Source organism: Triturus cristatus, chromosome 12 (genome assembly GCF_964204655.1).
Source record: "Triturus cristatus chromosome 12, aTriCri1.1, whole genome shotgun sequence".
NCBI lineage: Eukaryota > Metazoa > Chordata > Amphibia > Caudata > Salamandridae > Triturus > Triturus cristatus.
This window is the reverse complement of record NC_140595.1, coordinates 267,847,379-267,869,263: the sequence shown is the minus strand read 5'-3', so window position 1 is coordinate 267,869,263 and position 21,885 is coordinate 267,847,379. Positions and strand designations below refer to the sequence as shown.

Below are 21,885 nucleotides of genomic sequence, written 5' to 3'. Positions count from 1 at the left end.
ACAGCCTTCCAGGGGCCCAAAACTGACCCCCAGCATTGCGGCCCACTGGGGAAACGTCCGGTGCCCGCTACGGCCAGTCTGGTCCTGTGTCAAGGTGATTACGATGTGACCACCTGCAAGTCAGTCGCACAGTGTATTCTTTGTATGGCTGCAGCACCCGCCGCAATGCAAAAAATGTACCCTGTACATATCCATGCACTACGTGGCAGGCACCATGCGGTGTCTGCCACAAGGTGCATGGATATGTAGGAGGGCACCATAGTTGCCCCCCAACACCCAAAATCAAGGGCCAGGGGGAAAAGGGGACCTGCTACGATCCCCCAATGTCCCTTTCTTCTAGCCTTTTCATGGTGGGTGAACCGCCATGAACAGGCGGGCGGAAAGTGACATCGTAATCCCTTCGTGGGTGCCTGGCAGGCATCGCCACCATTGTATGGAATGTGAGGCCCTTTACCGCACCTGCATGCTCAAGGAGCCCGTCGGATACATGGCAGTGGGTCTTTCCATACTCCATTTTTCCACCCGCCATTATAATATGGCAGGTGGAAAACTGCCTGTTGGTGGTGGCCTCACCGCCATCATTTGCATGTCAGTGGTGGTGTCACCATCATCATAATCAAGCCCATAATATTCAGAATGAGAAGAGCAATAAACCAGTGACAAATGGGATGATCTGTGCAAGCTCCCAGGCAGGAGGCTATGCATCATATGCATCTGTGCAAATACACTGTCATTGGGTCCGGCTCAGTGTCCTGTTCAGTGATGTACACAGAAGTAGGTAGTGCTCATAGCATACTACAAAAACAAAAGTGACAGGTGCTGCATTCTCTCAAAGTCCAAGACATGGTCCCTGAGGAATATTCTGCTTCACCACCAGTGGAGGCCGGTAAGCTTAGGAGGGAGGGGACAGATGGGACACATACACATTCAAAGCCATGCATTCATGTGTGCATATGCTTATGTGCACACATACACTAACACATCCATTCTTACAACACTCATTATCAAACATTCATACTCACACACCAAACATTAATTAAAAAAAAAACACACACACACTTACCTGCAGCTCTGCCTCAGAGATCCCAGGAGGCTTGGGACTGCTGCCTTGCCTCATTGCCAATTGCCATTTAGCGCATGCCTGGCTACTGGCTGCCTGACCTAAAAATGAACAGTGTCTGTCAGGCTGACCTTTGTTCCTAATGGTCCGACCCCAATAGTTCACCACTCCATTCCCCTTTCAAATCATGGACAACCCATGGTCTATGTCTCTTTGGGACGTTGTCTTGAACTTAATCTACAAATATTGTTGGACTCATGACGTTATAAGTGAGAAGAGTGTTGTGAAACCCCCATCACTTTGGACATCACGACCAAAGGCTACAGTTTGGGAAAGATTGCATACAATGAAGGCTATATAATTTTGGGGAGTCTGCACATACTTACAGCTATACTATTTTGGGAGAGGCTGCCCACCATCTCTAAAGTTTTACGTTTTAGATGCATGGGAATACTCTACTCTGGGACTGGCAAAAAGCTCTTTGATGCCTTTCTTTAAAAAAAAGGTTTCAGGGTGGCAGTCTCCATCTCTCAGGCATGAGCCAAGCAGGAATTCCAGGGCGACAGTGAAGGACACAAGTATTTTCGCTTTTGGGTGTGTATTGAACCCATTTACCTGTACTTTTCCCCCCACGTCGCTTTCTCTCAAGCTCGGTGGTTATGGCGACTATTTTGTTTATAGAGAGCACATCGGCTTTCTCAGTGCCCTGCCCTGCTCTGCTCATCCTCCTGAGGTTTTTTTAGTGCCAGAAAGACAGGCTAAGACATGACCCAACAGAAAGCTAGCAATAATATCGAAAACAAAACGCTGCTGTTATAACAAAAAGAACCTAGTGAGCAGGATCTCAAGAGAAGGAGTAGCAATCATTAACATGTAAGCACTGTATTTGCCTGCAAGTCTTCATCATTATTTGATTATATTGGCTCTTGTCCATTTTTTCCATGACTCTTTATGTCACCGGCTACGTAAGTGAATGTATTTTTTACCCTATCCTAATATGGTGACATTTATTAAAGGCCAGCTTACTCCCCCTTTTGCTTGTTTCTCACCCGACGCTGTTTTAACAAGTTGTCTTCAGTAATATTTGACTGCAAAGTATTTTATGAGTATAACAACCACGAGTAAAGTACTTGATTTCACAGGAGATGTTTTTTGACTGGATGCACTTACTCATAGATATATTCTGGATACTCTGCGGAGCAGTTTTCTTTTCACTCTACTTACTTTGAATACATTTATACCAGATTTTTTTCCCTTTCAGTGCATAGATTGGCTTTGTGACACTGGCACATTAATACCAGATTTTTTTTCCCTTTCAGTGCATAGATTGGCTTGGTGGAGAAACGCAACAGTGCCAGTGTCACAAAGTGTATCTCGGCCCTCTAGCTAAGCTGTGCTTCCTTCTTGGGCCTCATAGTCTTGGTTCTTATCCTTTCTTATGGAGTCATCTTCAGGTCACAAGACTTCTACTTAGTGCCTTCTGCCCGCAAAGACGTCACCACAGCCACAAAACGGCAAAAGAAAGACCCTGGCTCCCCAACTATGGAGCTTATTTACAAGCTCATTGTGCCTCCAATGCATCACTTTAATTGACGCACCAACAGCGCAATTGGCTTCCCCATTTTTACAGGCCATGTAAAGTCGCCCTGCATGACTTTTAATGACCTTGTAAATATGTTTCCCTTTCACGCATGACTCTGTGTGAAAGGAGTGTTCCATGGGTGTTGCTGTGGGTGTTCTCACGCAACATTTATGAAACTTGTCGCATTCCCAAATTTACAACATTTTGTAAACCTGAGAATGTGTCAGAATCCAATGCCTCCCGAGGTGTGGCGTAAGGAGGCACAATGAGGAGAAATATTTTTTTTTCTCCCCGTTTTTCCTCCGGGGAAAAATGTCTTTAATGATAGTTTTTGTTCAGGAAGGGTCACCTTCCTGCACAAAAACCATCATCTCCTCAGCGCAGGCACCCGTGCAAAATGATGCAAGTGTGTCTGCGCTGGATCATGACTGCAGCTTGTGTGTTGGCACAGGAGAAAAGGACAGGAATGTGCCATATCTTGTAGGTACGGGGCATTCCAGCATTTTTATTTTGATGCACGACAGTGCAGCAGGAAGACTTGCTGCACTGCCATGCATCAAAATAGTGGATTCTTTGGGCCTCATTTACAATGTCACTGACTTTGGAAGACATCTTGCAAGAAATTAAACTCCTGCTATCCTTTGTTATGGAAACCAACTTTATGCTTCAATGGATTAAGGAGAAATGGACTTATCTTGAATCCAGGGTGTCAGAGGTAGAACAACGTTTTAGCAATATGCAGGATGCGGCAGCCAAGATTGAGGGCATATCCAAGGATATTGCACTTCTAGAGCAGCAAACTGAAGATTTAGAAAATCGCAATCGACATAACAATCTTCGAATTTACAGATATTTCTGACGGGGGAAAGTGTTGCAACATACTTGCCTTTCCTATGTTACATATCCCGAAGATAGTGGGACTCCAGGATTATACTAACCTTAATGTGCAACATGTTCATAAAGTTGTTCCCAAGTCTTCGGGAGCTTCACCATCTGGCCATCCAAGAGGGATAATAGTCCTTTTTTTGGAATATACTTAACTTCTCCTGATGTTGTCAATGGCCAAACAGTGGAAGCAAATGCTTTGGTTTGGCCAAAGTTCTCACAGGATGTGGCTTGTTCTACTGCTACCCATCGAAAGAAATTCCTAGAATTTCATCCTGCGCTACACTCCATGAAAACAAGATATGGTCTTGTGCATTCTTATATTTTTGTAAGTGACTTAAAAGGAGAGAACTTTTTCATTTGAGTCTCCAGGCGACTTAAGGAAAAAAAAATGCCAACGCTAGGGTGAAGAAATACCTACTTATTGCTGTGTTTCATTCTTATTTAGCGGGTTCTTTGTTTTATTGAAGTTATGTTTTTTTATTTTGTTTGAGATATGTTTTTCAACTACTAAAACCATTTTTCCTATTTATAGGTGTCTCTTGTTTACCTGGTCCCTTCCCTGGATATGTTTCTCTTCCATGTGTTCCCCATCCAGACCTATTGGGGGGTCCTCGCTTGAAACCAGAGTTTGGCAGCATCACGCAGCACCTACCTGGGCCCCTGGGCTCTTGTGCAGAGTTTGTTGGCTCCATTCCTTTGTTGCTGTTTGTCTCCCCCGCCGCCTTCCGTTCCCAGAGGCCGCTGTAGGGGGAGACTACAGCCCCCAGCATTCCGCTTTGGCCCGCCCACTTCTGGCGGAAAGCGCACCCGGAGGCGCTACATCATCCGAGGCTCCCTCCGTGTCGCGGTACGCGCGTGGGCGGCGCCGGCTCTGGCCGTCCGGGGCAGGAGGAGGCAGGGCTGGGCCACCCCTCTTGCGCTCCATGGAGTCTATTAAGGTACTGTGTCGTTGTGTCCTATCTATCCTTCAATAAACAGTGTGACTGCCGTATACGATCCAGCGATAACAACCACCAAGGACTGAAGTTATTACCTTGCACCTATATTGTTTTATTGGTCTATTATACAAGTTTGTGGTACTGTTATACATCGTTAAATTCCTTTTGCTATTTGTGTATGGCCAAAAGGAAATCCATGGAGGGAGGTGGGGGCAGTTTTAACAAAAAGGGAAAAAAGGCCAAAAAAGTCACCCATGCGGCAGGCAATTGTGTGCTGGACAGGATCGAAGCTATTGTCGATGATTGTCAAGTGCTACTGGAGGAAACTAGGCCTTTATCTATTGTTGCAGGGGAACCAGCAGTAGATTCTTCTTCCAGCATCTGCAACCGTAAAATTCCAAGTATGTTTAACAAAACTAGACAAGTCCCATCTACAATACTTCCTCCCCCTATACCCAATGACCTCGAGCTCTGTCAGAAAGACAAGCAGGATATTTCGGATTCTATACCTAGTATTGAATCCCAACCCTTTATCATTCCACTTGAGCTTTCATGCTCTAATAGGTTTGCTATTTTGGAAGACTTAAAGGAGGATATTCCTGCATGTCAAGATCCTGGTCCATTAGTCTCTAAAGCAGACTCCCAGCCCCCAGGGTGTATCCCTGGAACAGAAAATTGACCAACTACTAAAAGAGATAGAACTGCTGAAAAATAAAGTCATGGAAGTGAGCAAGAGGGTCCCTCCAATTCCTATGCAGACGTCTACTCCAAGTAGCTCTGGGATTCCAACACCACTTGTACCCTTAATATCTGTCCAGTCTGGCCCTCTGCCAATCGCACACAGGGGGAATCATTTAGTTTGCAATACGACTGACCTTATTAGAAAGCCACCTCTGCCCTCTGCTAGTAGCAGTAAACCTTTGTACACGGACATTGTGAAATGCAAAAGAATTGATAATGAAATCCCTTCTACTCTAATCACATCTGAGGTTGCTGGGCCCTTAAGACCCAGCCACCAGGAGGCCCAGGTTTGTTTTAGAGGTAATACCGTATCGAACTCTATCCCAGGTGACCTGCTGGCCAATTCAAACATAGCCTATATGGTTAAGGTACCTAGACTTACCACCACCCAATTTTACGAAAATGAGGACTCAGTAAAGAATAAAGCTATACATTGGGTTAGGCATGTCAGGGGGTGTAGGTCAATTATCCGTGACGATATCTCCAAGGCTAGAAGAATCTCACTCCACAATAGTCAATTTGATTGCATTGAGCTTACATTTTCTAATACCATTCTGGCCGAAAATTTGGTTCTTCTGGAATACCGTACCTCAGCTCCAGACTATTCTTGTATTCAGATAAGGTGTACTCCACTCTGGGTTCCAAGAGGCCATGAGTCAGAGGGTAGAAATAGGATTCTAAGCAATGATTCTAATTTGAACAGGGTAGACTGACTGGCCCAAGACCTATCCTCTAAGTCTTGCCTTGAGGAGCTGGATTCTATCGCTGCTAATCATACTACCGCACTATCCCAGAGCCCACCATCTCTTTTACTGTCCCCTCCGCCTTGCGAGATGCCCCCCTACATTCAGGCAATTACAACTCCCGAAAATTCTATGCCATTTCTTAATTTTGTCTCATGGAACATCGCTGGGCTCCCCAAAAAACTCCTGATCCCGGATTGGCACGACTTCATCAGTACGTTTGACGTTTGTGCATTCCAGGAAACATGGAGCATAATCCCTCTACACAAATCAGGGTATACCACATATTTCCTACCGGCTTCAAGTTCAGGGAAAGGCCGCCCATCGGGGGGACTACTTGTGTGGGTAAATATTAAGAACAACTGGCTGGTAGAGACCCATAATAGTGTTTCCCCCGATCTTCTACATTTGTCTATAAAAGGTTCACATGGCGGTCCCACCCTAGAATTATTTAATATCTATGCTAGAGGTACTGTGGGAGGACAGACCTCCCAGACAGTTTCTGCCCTGGATCACGAATTAACTCTTATCAATCCCAACTCTAGTAACATTATCTGTGGGGACTTCAATTGCACTTTTGAACCCCTAGCCTTGGAAGATCTATTGGGGACCAGTGAGTCTGATCTCAATTGGGGCATTCCGCCCCTAGAGCTTACTCCAATCAAGAAATGGTCACAAAGGGCTATTCAATTGAATGCCCTCGTCCAAGAGTTTAATCTACGAGCAGTGAACGGTAGATCCAAATCTGACAAGGGCGGTGCCTTTACTTTTAATAGGCTCACCACTCCATCTCGCATTGATTACATCCTTGTCGATATCTATTTCTGGGGTAACATTGTGGATATGGTTGTCAAAAATACTATAGATAGCGACCATAATCCACTGTGCTTACAAATTAAAGATGTTTGGGTGACCCCGCACCATGAGAACAATCGACTTCCTTTGATGGCAACTAAGGAAGTATTATTGGCAGGATGCAATAGACGCCTCAAATGGCATGGGATCTCACAACACGAGGGGAAGCTCGCATCAATTAAAGAACTATTAGCCAGAAAACACACCGAGCTCTGCGAAGCCAGCAACAAAACGGATGATCCCCAACTCATACCCTCCCTTTACCATGATACTATCAATAAGATAGCGAGAATTCTCACCCAGAATGAAGAATTCCCCTGTGAGGTGGACCCCGCGCAAGGTTCAAACCCATGGTATTCTAAAGATTGTAGAAGGGACAGAGCGGCCTTGTCAAAAGCCCTAAGAATACAAGATAGTAATTTAATTAGAAGGGCGAGAGGAGACTATTCTAGATCTTTGATAGTCGCCAAACGCAATTGGGAGGAAATGCACTGGCAGGAACTCAAAGAGGCGGCATTAAATCGAAATTCATCGGTTTTCTGGGACCTCTTAAATAGAGGAAAACGGGCCAAAATGGCAAGCCTCCCAAACCATATAACGGAGCTGCAATGGTTTAACCATTTCTCTGCTATAAATGCGGGAGAGACTGTCTCTGTAGTTCCTGTGGTGGATGATTCGCCCCCTGCCGTAAATTTCCCAGTTGAGACTAATTTTGGGACCCAAGAAGTCATTCTGGCTATCAAAAGTATTGCGCCTGGTAAGGCGGCAGGCCCAGATGGCCTACCAGGTGATCTTCTTCTACACGATCCAATCCCCTGGGCTTGGGCTTCATTCATTTCTGTTGTCATGAACGCTATAGCTAAGGGTTCTATAGTACCTGAGTCATGGAAAGCTGCAGTGGTGATTCCCATTTATAAAAAGGGCAATAGGGAGGACCCTGCCAACTATAGACCTATTAGTCTAATTGACGTGATACAGAAAGTGGTTGGCAGGGTTCTCCTTATGAGATTGAGGTGTTGGATTGAGAATAGGAATGTTCTATCGCATTTTCAAGCAGGTTTTAGACAAAAGGTCGGCACTATGGATCAAGTTTTTAGATTTTTTATGATATACTGGAAAGCGGTAGTTTTGGGCAAAGGCACTTTATATTTAGCTTTTATAGACCTAAAGTCTGCTTTTGACTTCATTCCCCACCAAAGACTGTGGCAGGTCTTATTTCAATTAGGTGTCCCTCAAGAGATCCTTGCCTTCTTAAAGCTTCTCCACGAGAATAACCATGCTAACGTTAGATGGGGCGCCCAGGGCCAGCTTACAGGGAGTGTCGCGGTGAACAGGGGGGTACGCCAGGGCTGTGTTTTAGCCCCCATCCTGTTCTCCTTATACATCAACGGGGTGGTGGATCTCCTTAGAGAGGTCGCAGCTGATGCTCCAGTCCTGGCAGGTGAAAAAGTTCCCACTCTCCTGTTCGCCGATGACACTCTCCTGATTTCCAAATCCCCGGCTGGCCTACAATTTTTTTTAAATAGGTTTGATTCTTTTTGCAAGTCCTATGGTCTCATCATAAATACAGAGAAACCCAAATTAATGGTTATTAATCCTCCGAGACGTTTTAGATATGCCTTTAGTCTGGATGGTACACCGTTAGACATCGTGGATTCCTTCGACTATTTAGGCATACGCATTGCAAAAGGGATGAAGTGGAGCTCGCACCTGACCAAGATGCTCCTATGCCACAAGAGGGTATCTGGTGCCATTATTAGAGAACAACATCTCTCTACTAGTCGACCAGTGGCACCGGCGATTGTGGTTTATGAAGCACAGGCATTATCTAGCTCTATGTATGAGGCAGAAATTTGGGGCTATGAAAACATCCATGACCTGGTCGTGTCCGAGAACAAATTTATGAGGAATCTTATCTCTGTTCCCACTTCATCTCCACTAAAACCCTTGTTTTATGATTTAGGCAGACACTCCATTCAGGACATTGCACGTCTCCGACCTGTACTATTCTGGGCAAGACTGCGACGGACACCGGAACTTGCCAAATACGCTGCAGGCCTAAGTGAACTTATATTAGTGGATACTGGGAGGAGGCTAAAATGGATCTCCCATGTAAAACAAACACTGAGATCCATTGGCTATGAAGACTGCTGGGAATCCCAGATACCCCCTTCGAAACAGGACCTTAAGAAGGCTTATTGGAGTTAGGTCAATACAAGAGAGCTGAATAATGTAAAGATGGGGAAGCTGAGCAAAGCATTTTTTGAGCATAAGCCCCTTTGCAAACTGGAACCCTACCTTGACTTTATTCAGACTCCACTGGATAGATCACTGTACGTGCGCTTCAGATTGGGGTCCCTTCCTCTTAATTGTGTTACCGCTGGTTGGAAGGGATTCCCCCCTACATCTGTCGGCTGCCCGAGTTGTACAGCACCCAAAGAGTCTATTCCCCACTTTTTATTCGCCTGTTTCCACTACAGAAGAGCAAGAGCCAAGTGGCTGAGGCCGATCTGCAGAATGCTCAGTAGTCGTGACTACCGTATTGTGTTACGCATTCTACAAACAGATACCTCGTCCCTCACCATTGTCTGTGGCATTGCCAAGTATCTGGGATGTGCTTGGCTATTGCGGAAGAAAAAACTCACCCTTCATATGCACTAAATTACCTATGTGGTCTGTTTTTATTACTTGTTATATCCACTATAATGAATTTTGGGTCCTCAAGCTTCTTGTACTTTGCACATATTGTTTTTATCTACTTTTATAGCCCTTTTAGACATACCTATGATTGATCGATTCTTTTATCGTCTAACTTGATCTTTTTTTATATTACTGTATGTTGTGCTTTTATGATATTTTTTATCGAATAAAGCTTTACCTACCTATACCATATCTGCATTTGTTGGTAAGTGTTCTTTAAACAAGAATACATATATGACTAAAAGAGAAGGGGATACTAAAATTATCAGTTTTTCTATTTTATCCCCAAGAAGGGTGTGGAATTTAAAAAAAGAGCTACTTTTCCATGAGCAGATTGCTTCATAAATCTATTTGTCCTTTAACAAAATCTACTTGTCCCTTTTGTGCCATGTAATGAGACGACAAATTATGGCAGCAATCACATTATATAAGAGCTCTGATATAGCCTCTCTGATTATGCCAGGTCTCAGACCATTGTAGGATTTGAATACTAGCAATTTTCTTATGTTGCCACGTTTTCACAGATCTACATACTGGGGCTGAAGGTAGTGGCAAACATTAGTTCCAGGGTCGGATTGCCCTTTTGAGTCTGTGCAAACCTACTAGCTTGCATTTTTATTGGTTATCAGTATGGGAAAAGATTAGAGAAGAGTTGGTGACAAAGATTGGAAAATTACTCCTGACAATGGGAGATGTAAAACTTCTTTCAGGGTTGAGAAAAAAGTGGTTGGAGGTGAGGTTCTGGACTTTTAAGAGTCCAGAGGTGTCAGGGAAACAACACCCGAAGACCCCTGAGTTCCTCCTGTCTCGGTGCACAAATAAACAGAGACACGGGCTTCTCGATGGTGGCGTCAAAGACCAAGGTTTATTTACTGCAGGGACACAGAAATCATAGGAACCACACAGAGGCAGAATCTACGAGACTGTTCGAATTGCATTAAGTGGGTTACTCTTTAAATACACGCAAATTGTCTTTAGGCAACATTACACGAATATTTCTCATGCCCAACCCGGCATCCCAAACAAACAGTAAATTTGACATCAAACAATAATTAGTTGTAGGTTTTCGGTATTCGATCAGGTCCTCTCGACAGTTTTCCATTCTTCGCCCGATCCTCCCCATCATAAAAATCGTAACCTCCCCATTGTAAAAGCCCAGAAGGAAAGGAGCAGAGCCAGGTGCAAAGGATTGAAATGTAGGATAAGAGGTGTTTATGGATCATAAACGGGCATGGCTACCGTCTTCGGCCTTTCAGTCAGGACAACGGACACGAGAACCAGTATAGCAGGACTGGCCTCAGGCAAGGGAGGCAGCTTGATTCTGCCTAGTCATGCAGCGTCAGCCTTTCTCGGGCTCGAGCTTACGTGTCCTTAACAAGGTGACTCTGCCGGGGTCATCGTCCGTTCATTGACTATGTGAGGGCAAGAAACAAGATGGATGCCGTAACTAAAATGGATGCCATGACTTTTACGACAGAATGACCTATTTTCCAGCGAATTCATGCTAGTTGCGCAGCAAAAACACTGTCATGTATACAATGGATCATTTGCGGTTCATTGGTACCGAAATCGTGTCAGTACTACGATACCGAATTCACGGGTTCGGATCGCTGCAGAACCTCAGAGGGAAAGTTAACTTGCAAACACTCAGATGTTTGCATGAGCAAATCTACACATACATATAAGCTCATGCTACAATGCAGTTCACAAATATTTTCTAGGAGTACTATTTCTTGGCCAACTTCTGTAATTTCCTGTGAATTCATGAAAGCTGTATATCTGCACTTAATGCAAGGACATATGCCATGGGGGCACTTTTGAAACTTTCTTTCATAATTGGGCCCCTAATTAGGTCTGGTGTTAACCATGTACATTTGTGCTTATTAAAATTCTGTCTCTCTCTCTATCGGCTGGCTTTGTTGCGAGTGTGAGAAGTTGGCCTGATATGATGTCACTAGTTCTAGTGTACACCTTGTATCAGTCCAAACAACCCTTATGGTGATTGGTTGTAAAGTCAACCTTATAGACCAGCTATCCTAGTGGTAGCATGGACAAGAGCAGTCTTAGGCTAAACTCTGTATGGCATGTGAAGCCAGATGTTATACCATTTGCAATCCCTTGAATACCAAATGAAAGGACACCACAACAGATATATATAAAAATAGAATGTATTTGTCCTAGTCAAAATACCCTCAGCACTCTTTGTGTTGTACTTACCTCGAATCTCATAGTCTTATTCAAGCATACATAAGTCACACAGGTAAGTAATACAGTTAGGCCCTAGGGGCCACGCAAACCATATACTAAGTAAGTGGTATAAGAACCACTCTCACGAACACAGGTTAGGCCTAGGCCTAGGGAATCGCTGGGGCTACACTATACTACCAGTTACTAGGCAGTGGGAGGCCCACGGGATTCAGGTGCAGAGTGGAAACACTCACGCGTAATGTCGATAGAAATAGTAATGTTTAGAAATAAAGAGATTTAGGACACTTCGGAAGGAGCTAGGAGTTAGAGACTTGTAAACTAGACCCTAGGATAGTCCATACTCTTGTGAGCACCGGAGTACTCACCTTTGCACCCGCAGCCCGTGGGCTAGGTAAACTGTGAACTTGCATCGGGTTTCGTCGTCGACTCCTATGGATGCCTGAAGAAAAGATGCTGACAGGCAGTCAGTGAAGAGTGTCCGGTGGATGCCAAGATTGGAATCAAGAAGGAGGGTACCTGCAAGCAGAGGGGACAGAGTCTAGGTCACCAGCCAGGAGCCGGGAAGGAACCAGGCGATGTCGTGAAGATGCAGGTGAAGAGGTCAAGCTTGTCGCAGCAGCCACGGGTACCAGGAGGCGTCGAGGATGACCAGAACCAGGAGGCGAGCTGTCCCATGAGGGCTCTTGCTGTTGGCGGCGTCGATGTCGAGTTCGGACCCAACAAGCCTTGGCAAGCGCAACCCACGCAGGATGAAGGATTCGCTTATGTAGCAGACCAGGAAGGCCTGAGGTGATTCTCTTTCAAAGGGAAGCAGGGGCCAGTCTGGAGGAGCCAAACCAGCAGTGAAAAGTTAACGGTTTGTCGTCACAAAGGCTACTTGCCAACGAGCAAGCAACTGGACAGACGCGTCGAGCAGGAAAATGCAGAAGGACCCCACGCAGAACTCGTGGAGTGTGGAGGGCTGATCTTCAGTGCAGATGTGTTCTGGGGAATGTGATGCCCCAACCCCGAGCACCAACTTTGAGGATGCCTCAGAAGCTGCGCTGGAAGCAAGTAGCCAATTTTCCCAGGTAGCCGGTCCCACGTCCCACGTCGCCTCCACAGATCTCAGCTTTGCTGTGGATGTGGATCAGGGTCGGAGAAGTCTGGAAGTCAAGGCGCTGGTCGGGCTCTGCAGTCGGTTCCTCGTAGAACTTTAGGCAAAGCGGCAGGTCGCTTGATGGTGCCTGTTTGAAGAATCTCCCTTGTGGCCAAGGAGTGGCCACCCTGCGCAGTCTTCTTCCGTAGTCGAAGGTCCAGAGTTTCTATTCAAGTTTCAGTTTTCAGGATAATCCAAAGTCCTAGGGACTCAGCTCCCACTCTTATACTAATCTGGGGGGCTGGGTTACCTGCTAGGTCCCTCCTATGGGTGGGACTAGGGAGGGGGTGGTTACACCCCCTTCCCTTTGTCCAGTTTCGTGCCAGGACTGGGGCTGGAGTGCCCCAGCACCGGTTTGAACCAGACTATGCATGGGACACCTTGTGTGCCCCAAGCAGTGGCTCGTTTCTTTCATCCCTCCCTGCCCCAATACACTAAGTCCTGTCTAGGGTGGTGCTAGCACCTCCCAAGGCAGGAAACCTATTGTCCAAGCCTCCCTCGCTGGAAGGACTCCCAGCAGCAGCAGGTCAGACTTCTGTCTGTGGCAGCAACATTCATTTTGTGATGCTGGGGTTCTGGTTAACTTTAACCGGGTAGTAGGTCTTCAACATGTCTTCTCCCCCTAGAAGGGGGGAATACTATCCTCATCGCCAGCAATGGTGTGGGGGTAGTATTCCAAAGTGTTAGACACCTTACACGACATGTTTTGATAAAGCCAAACCATAGTTATAATCCTCGTGGTTATGGTAAGGCACTTTAAGAGTATATGGTAGGTGATATCATAGAACAGCTATAAGGACATGGTTCCGAAAGCTGCAGACAGGCTCAGCTCATGCTAGAGCACCATCTCACATGTTACCAAGCACTCTGCCTTCAGGATTGTTAAGGCCTGCCATAGGAGTGGCTGATAGGTACACATGTGTCTATATGTAAGTTAGGTATAGGAATACTACACCTAAGCAAGGGGTGATCACTCAGCTGGGGCAAGGTCGTGTAATCAGCCAGTTGTGTCATGATGGAAGGCCAGCCAGGGGTGGCATAATATATGCTGCAGCCCCTGGTAGGCCTAGGGTACACCCATGCCCTGGGTACCTAAGGTACACTGTACAGGGCCCTAGAGGGGGATCCTTACCAATTGGGTTATGTACCTAAAGTACATAGTGTGAATTTAGAGAGAGAACAGCTGGGCTGTGGGTCAGATGTGGCTGTGGGCCTGCTAATCAAAGTCGAAAACCAGTGAAGCAAAAGCAAAAAGTGGGGGTGACCATAGAAAGCCGACCCTACTCTCCTACAGTGAGTGACAGTTTCTGCTCTTTCACAAGTGGCATATTGGCACACAAAATAGATTTGTGCCAAGTACTACTGTCGCAATGTGTGCATTTTGAGACCAAAAACTATTTTTGCTTTTGCCAATTTTTGTTATTGGTGTGGAAGCTGCAGAGCCCTCGCCATTATAAGGTTTTACAAAAACAATGCCAAAACAAGTCACACACTGACAAACCAAAAGTTTGACCACCAATTTCAGACCTACTGGCTTAGACAAGCATTGGCAATTTTTTATGTTTCCCATAATTTTCTTGAAACTAGTTACACACATTTTCTATTATGAACATTTTTGGGAAATACTAGCATATATCAACGCATTTTACTAAATGATGCTGCAAAGAAATGATACCTAAAATTTGATATTAGTTTAGTGAAATGTTTTATTTCCTAGTTGCATTTTTTTGTACATTTTTATTTTGAAAGCAAAGAATCATTAATCTTGCTTTCACGCTTCTGCAAATATTTGCATCTAATTCGAGATCATTCTGGGAGCATTATACATTTTTTTTTCTTTTTTTACTTTATTTAGGTTTTGCAAGAACATATACCCAGTACAGCATTTATAATGCACAGGTAGAGACATCTATTATCGCAATCTCTTTTTCCCTTTGTAATAATAAGTACAGTACATCGTCCGAATCAACATACATAGCAGTAATCACTTTAGCAATGTTCATATATGACAGACCCACAACTGTAACCGGGGAACATATCTGTGCAACCGGAATCTATAAGCGGAGATTGTAATGTGTAGGCAACGTGTATGGGTGGCCTTATGGTTAAGGTATCTGACTCCTAATCTGAAGGTTACATGTTCAAATTCAGGAGTTTACATGGTTTTGGTTTCTGAAGAAAATTTGTAGGCAATTGTGCTTTCTCTGGTAAATGTTGGAAAATATTTTTCATTTTTCCAACTTTCACTATCTCTCTTTACAAGTATGTCTCACCCCAAACAATATGAATCTTTTCCCTCCCTCTGTCTCGCTTTCTTTTTCTCTCTCTGTCCCTGTTTCTTTCCATTCAACACTGTCAATGATGTCAAAATAGGTGAATTCTAACCTAAGTCACTGCATACACGGAAGTGTTTGATCCGTATGTCGTATATAAGTTCTTGTGCAGGTTATTCACAGGAGACTGTGGCCTAGTGGTTAAGGTATCCGATGCTCACTTTGAAGGTTATGTGTTCAAATCCAGGTGTTTCCATGCTTTTGGTTTCCGTAGAAAAATTGTAGGCAATGGTGCTTTCTCTGGTAAATGTTGGAAAATATGTTTCATTTCTCTTTCTTTGACTATCTCTCTTTACAAGTATGTCTTACCCCAAAGAACAGAAATCTTGTCTCGACACTGTCAATATAGGTGAATTCCAACCTACGGCACTGCATACACTGGAGAGTGTGATCTGACTGTCATATATAAGTTCTTGTGAAGATTGTGCATAAGTGACTGTGGCTTAGTGGTTAAGTTATCTGACTCTCACTTTGAAAGTTATGTGGTCAAATCTATGTGTTTTCATTGTTTTGGTTTCCGTAGAAAAATTGTAGGCCATGGTGCTTTCTCTGGTAAATGATAGAAAATATTTTTCATTTCTACTTCTTTGACTTTGGAAGAGTCATGTCACTGTTATGGCTCCCCGAAGTCAGTAAGCATGTTTCCGGGCTTCAGGGCTGCCAAATGCAGCATTTTCCAGCGTTTTGACCCCTACTGCCAACTTTGTGTTCCGACCCCAGAAAACTAGAAAAATCGCTCTTGACATGCGTAAAAGCGCACACTTTTGGAGGCTTTGGATGGAGCAAATCGACCACTTCCTTACAGGTTGACCTTTGGCCCCTGGTAGCGTCATGTGACCTTTGGAAGAGTTATGTTGTTTTCATGGCTCCTCTTAAACAGTAAGCACGTTTCCATGCTTCAGGGCTGCCAAATGCAGCATTTCCCAGTGTTTTGACCCCTACTGCCAACTTGAGTCTTGGCCCCAGAAAACCCCCAAAAATCGCTCTTGACGTGCTAAAAAGCACACACTTTTGGAGGCTTCGGATGGAGGTAATTGACCACTTCCTTATAGGGTGACCTTTGACCCCCTGCAAGTGTCAAATGACCTTTGGAAGAGTCATGTCATTTTTATGACTCACCTAAGACAGTAAGCATGTTTTCAGGCTTCAGGGATGTCCAATGCAAAAGTTCCCACTGTTTTGACCCCTACTGCCAACTTTGTATCTCGGCCCTAAAAATACAGAAAAATTGCTTTCGACGTGCGTAAAAGCGCATACTTTTGGAGGCTTCGGATGGAGGAAATCGACCACTTCCTTACAGGTTGACCTTTGAGCCCTGGAAGCGTCATGTGACCTTTGGAAGAGTCATGTTGTTTTTATGGCTCCCCGAAGTAACATATTTACCCCGGCAGTCATAGCAGATGGCAAAGTCATACCAGGATTAGGAGCTGTTATTGCAGGCGCGCCGGTACTGGTTATTGTAGTGCTTTCATTTCTCTTTGTTTCCTCCCCTCCCGTTAATGATTTCTTAGTTTCAACAGTCTGGGAGTTAAAAATAGATGGAACAGCCGATTTCCCGCGATTAACCGCTGTTTTTACATTCAGATCTCTTGAGCCGCTAATTGCTGGTAGCACGTCCTTCCCCTCTTTTACTGGGCTGCTAGAAGCGGCCGTAGTACCGCGGATCCTGGCATTTTTTGCTGCTTGCTTCTGATGGATACATCTGCCAGTGGATTCCTCACCTTGTGAATATCCCCTGCGCCAGCAACATTCGGAAACTTTTGTAGCAGTCCACGCCGATGGGGTCGAAGACGACTTCACGGAGACACGGCTCCGCTCGCGACTCCGCTGACGTCACCGGCTCCATAAGAAGACCTCGTCTGCGTGATGACGTCAGTTCCCTTTTTTCCGCGCCATCGATGCCAACAGATTTCGAGAATTGCTGTTGGTAGCTTTACTGTTATTTTGTTTTTCTTTTGGGTTTTCCCTGTTTCTCTTCGAAGAAGATGTCGACGAAGAAGTCTGGTTTCAAGCCCTGTCGGGAATGTGGCAAACACATGTCGATTACAGATCCACATAAAGACTGTGTTTGGTGTCTCTCTTCCGACCACGATGTGGATGGTTGCTCTTGCTGTCGCAAGATGAGCTCCAAAGTTCTAAAAGAAAGGGAGGCGAAGCTTTTCATCGCTAAGATGAAAAAAGAAAAGAGAGGAAGAAGGAAGTCAAGATCGAGGTCAAGGTTGGCGTCGAAGTCGACTTCGGAGCATGCTTTGCGAACCAAGAAGCATAAGAAGAAGAGGAGGCATTCTTCTCATCATCATTCTGATAAGGGTTCGGCTCCGAAGTCGAAGTCGCCGGCTCGACGCCGAAAGGAATCCGTGTCTCCTTCACCGGTCCCGGATTCTCCTTGTCCTTCTTCTCCAGTGACTTCGCCGGCTCCGGCTACATCTCCGGTTCCGATGCCATCCCCGACACCGGCTCCATCTCTGGCTCCATCTCTGGCTCCGTCTCCGGCCCCGGTTGAGGATCTTCAAGTCCCGGGTGAGCCTGCGACACCGCTTGTTCCACCGTCGGCGCCGGTTGGCCCGAGTCCGGTGATGCCTGACCAGTACCCTGCATTTCCTGGGCCAGGTCAGGACCCCTCGCATTATCTGAATGCGATGTATGGGGTGTTCGCGAGAGCCATGTATACCACTGGTGCACCTGCGGGTCCGATGGCGTTTAACTTGGGGGTGCCGCAGGTCTATCCGCAGGCCCCTTTCATGACGTTTTTTCCAGCGACACCGTCTTGGCATCTACCGGCGCCGAGGACGTCGACGCCGCTTCCATCTTCACCAGCGCCGACTCGACCTCGTTCGACGCCGGCTGCTCCTGCAGATCCACGCTCGACGCCGGTGCCATCGGATTCGATCACGGCGCCGCCGACGCCGCTTGTGCGGATTCGATCCAGAAGGGAAGCACAGAGAGTGGTGGATGAAAGGAGATACCTTTTGGAGGAAGCGGAAGAGGGAGAGCTGGTTGAGTCTGAGGAGGTGTATGAGGAGCTTAAGGAGGGTAGTGGACTGGATTTGTCTCCTGAGTGGGAAATCACTCCACCTTCAGATGAACCCTCAAAAGATGTGGCTCCGTATCATGCGGTCATCAGGAAGGCTGCGGAGCTGCTAGATCTTCAGTTGCCAACTACGGAGTTCAGATCAAATGTTCTGACTGAGGTGCTGCATTCGCCCACTACAGTTTCGGAGCCTTCGTTGCCCTTTAATGAGGCCATTATTGACCCTGTTCTGGAGGTATGGCGTAAGCCTTTTTCTGCTCCTGCAGTCTCTAAGACGGTCGCAAGAAGGTATAGGGCGGCTCCCGGGGATCCTGAGTTTTTAACGTCGCACCCATCGCCCGAGAGCCTGGTGGTTCAGGCGGCTTGTTCGGGTAAATCCAAGGGGGCTTTCCCTCATGTTCTGGGGGACAGAGAAGCTAAAAAGGTAGACCAGTCGGCCAAGAAGGTCTTTTCATCGGCCAGCATGGCCTTTAAGTCGACGAATGCAACTTGCCTGTTGGGACGCTATATCCATGCGCTCATGGACACGGCAAAGAAATTGGCGCCAAAGCTTTCTGAGGAGGATAGAGCCGGCTTCAACAAAGTTTTGTCTGTATCACTTGGCATGCTGCCGCCTGGGCATCAAAGTGGGCTGGACACGGCAGACTCAGTAGCGAGAGTCACGGGGTCTTCTGTTGCCACCAGGAGGAGTGCGTGGCTGAAGACTTCTGAGTTCTCCCTGGATGTGCAGTCGACTTCGTTGGACCTGCCATTTGATGGGTCTGGTTTGTTTGGTAAGAAGGCTGATGCTGCTCTTGAACGCTTTAAGGAGAGCAAGGCTACCGCTAGGTCTTTGGGCCTTCAAACCCAGTCAAGGGGGTCTTTTAAAAGATACAGTGGCTTGGGAAGGGCATCCTTTCGTTCATACAGACAGAGCTTTGCTGCTGTTGCTGCTGCTGGGTTTGTGTCCATAGGTTACAGAGGTAGAATCAGGGGTCGCTCACGTGGCCGTCAACTCTCCTCCTCCTCTTCCTCCTCCCCTCCCACCACCGCAAAACAGCCCTAGATCTGCCATTCTGGATCATGCTGGTCCTGTGGGGGGCCGGCTTACCCATTTTCTACAAGATTGGGAATCTGTAACTACAGATCTCTGGGTTCTGGATCTTGTAGAAAATGGGTACGCCCTTCCCTTTCGGGAATTCCCTCCAAATTACCCTCCTTGTCAAGGGGCTTGCTCGGAGGACCACCGTCTTCTCCTGCAGGAGGAAGTCCTGAAGTTGTTTCAAAAAGGTGCGATAGAGGTGGTTTCAGAGCAGGAGAGGGGTCAGGGATGCTACTCCCGGTATTTCCTGATTCCGAAAAAGGACGGCAGATTGCGTCCGATATTGGACCTCAGAATCTTGAATCTTTTTCTAAAACAGGAGAAGTTCAAGATGCTCACCCTTGCTCAGGTTCTTCAAGCGCTGAATCAGGAGGACTGGATGGTATCGATCGACTTGCAGGATGTGTATTTCCACATCCCCATCCTGAAGTCGCACAGGAAATATCTCCGGTTTACGGTAGGATCGCAACATTATCAGTTTGCGGTCCTTCCGTTGGGGTGCAGTAGTAAGACCAGAGTCTTCACGAAGGTGATGGCAGTGGAGTGGTGGCAGCCCATCTCAGAAGGTCGGGGATCTCGGTTTTCCCCTATCTGGTCGACTGGCTGATAAAAGCGGAGTCGCCAGAAAAGGTGCTACATCATCTGCAGGATACAACTCAGCTGTTGTGCAAATTGGGTTTCTTGATAAACGTGCCCAAATCTCACCTGGTGCCCTCTCAGCGCAACCTGTTCATAGGTGCGGTACTGGACACTACTGTGTGTCGAGCATTCCCTCCTCCTCAAAGGATTCTCGACATACAGGAAATGATTCCTTTATTCCACAATGGAGCGGTCGTTCCAGTTCTGAAAGTCCTTCGCCTGCTCGGCCTGTTTGCTTCCCGCATTCTGTTGGTCAACCATGCACGCTGGCACATGAGGGCGCTCCAGTGGTGCCTCTACAGGCAGTGGTATCGGCACAAGGGAGATCTCAGGGAGTCTGTGAGGATCTCCAGAGAAGCTGCGGTAGATCTCTCTTGGTGGAGCGTGGAGGGCAATCTGTCTCAAGGAAAGCCCTTTCATCTACCTCCATCGGTGGCCACAGTGATTACGGATGCATCCACTTTAGGGTGGGGTGCTCATCTGGGGGATCTGGAGATCAAGGGTCTTTGGTCTCCAGAGGAAAGGTTGCTTCACATCAACCTTCTGGAATTGCGGGCGATTCGTTTGGCGCTTCGCGGTCAGTCTGTTCAAGTCCTGATGGACAACACTACCGCGATGTGGTATATCAACAAACAGGGAGGAGTGGGGTCGCATTGTCTCTGCAGAGAGGCTCTGCGTCTCTGGTCCTGGGCTCAGGGCCATCAGATTTGTCTGATGGCAAATCATCTTGCCGGGGTTCTAAACGTACGTGCGGACAGTCTCAGTCGGCAGTTCTCTGCCGACCACGAGTGGAGGCTCCATCCGGAGGTGGTTCGTCACGTCTTTCGAATGTGGGGAACTCCTCGGGTGGACCTGTTCGCCACTCACGAGAATGCTCACTGCCCGTCATTCTGCAGTCTCCAGTATCCGATGCAGGGAGCGTTGGGGGACGCGTTTCAGTTGAGTTGGGGCTCACGACTCCTTTACGCGTTTCCTCCCATACCCTTGATTCCTCGGGTTCTGAGGAAGATTCGCCAAGACCGGGCCCAAGTTATATTGATCGCCCCGGATTGGCCAAGAAGGGTGTGGTATGCAGATCTTCTCCACCTCTCCTCGTGCCCTCCGCTCCGTCTCCCTCTGAGGGCAGACATCCTCTCGCAGTCGGAGGGGCAGGTTCTACACCCCCACCTCCAGAGCTTACACCTTCATGCCTGGAGATTGAACGGGGCAACCTGAATTCTTTTTCTCTCCCACCTGATGTGGTGGATGTAATTTTGTGTGCCAGACGTCATTCCACCAAATCTATATATTCATATAGGTGGTCTAAATTGGTTCTCTGGTGTGGAGAGAAGTCAATTGATCCTTTGAAGGCTTGTCTATCTAACATTCTACAGTTTGCCCTTTCTCTTGCTCAGCAAGGCTTTGCTGTGGCTACTGTAAAAGGATACTTATCGGCTTTGTCGGCTTTCCTTTCCGGATCAGCCGTCATTATTCAAATCACCTATTGTTCTTCATTTTCTTAAGGGCCTCACAAACAGGTTTCCTCCTACTCCCTTTATTGTGCCTCAATGGGACTTAAACCTTGTCTTGACTTATCTTATGGGTTCTCCCTTCGAGCCCTTACACAAGTGTCCCTTGAGACTGTTGTCTTTTAAGACGGTCTTTCTCATTGAAATCACCTCGGCAAGGAGGGTAAGTGAGCTTTAAGCTCTGAGTTCAAAACCCCCGTTTTTGACCATTCATGCTGAAAGAATGGTACTCACCACCTTAGGCAGAAATGCAGCCCTGGTCCTAACTCCCTTCCATCTGGAGCAGTCCATTACCCTTCCTTCCTTCTATCCTCCCCCTCACCCTTCCAAGGAGGAGGAGAGACTTCACCGCTTGGACCCTAAGAGGGTGGTGAGCTTCTACCTGGACAGGTCTAAGGACTTGAGGACCAGCTCTTCGTGGGCTTTGTTGGCTGCAGGAA

At 46.7% G+C, this 21,885-nt stretch overlaps 1 long non-coding RNA gene across 1 annotated transcript in view; it reads left to right on the top strand.

The window, feature by feature from the left end:
- The window catches only part of LOC146775831 (uncharacterized), a 52,119-nt gene that overhangs the window by 13,330 nt on the left and 16,904 nt on the right, over window positions 1-21,885 (top strand). Inside the window, exon 2 of the long non-coding RNA XR_014972411.1 lies at window positions 4,063-4,468. This is a non-coding gene — a long non-coding RNA (uncharacterized LOC146775831). The remainder of the gene's footprint in view (window positions 1-4,062; window positions 4,469-21,885) is intronic.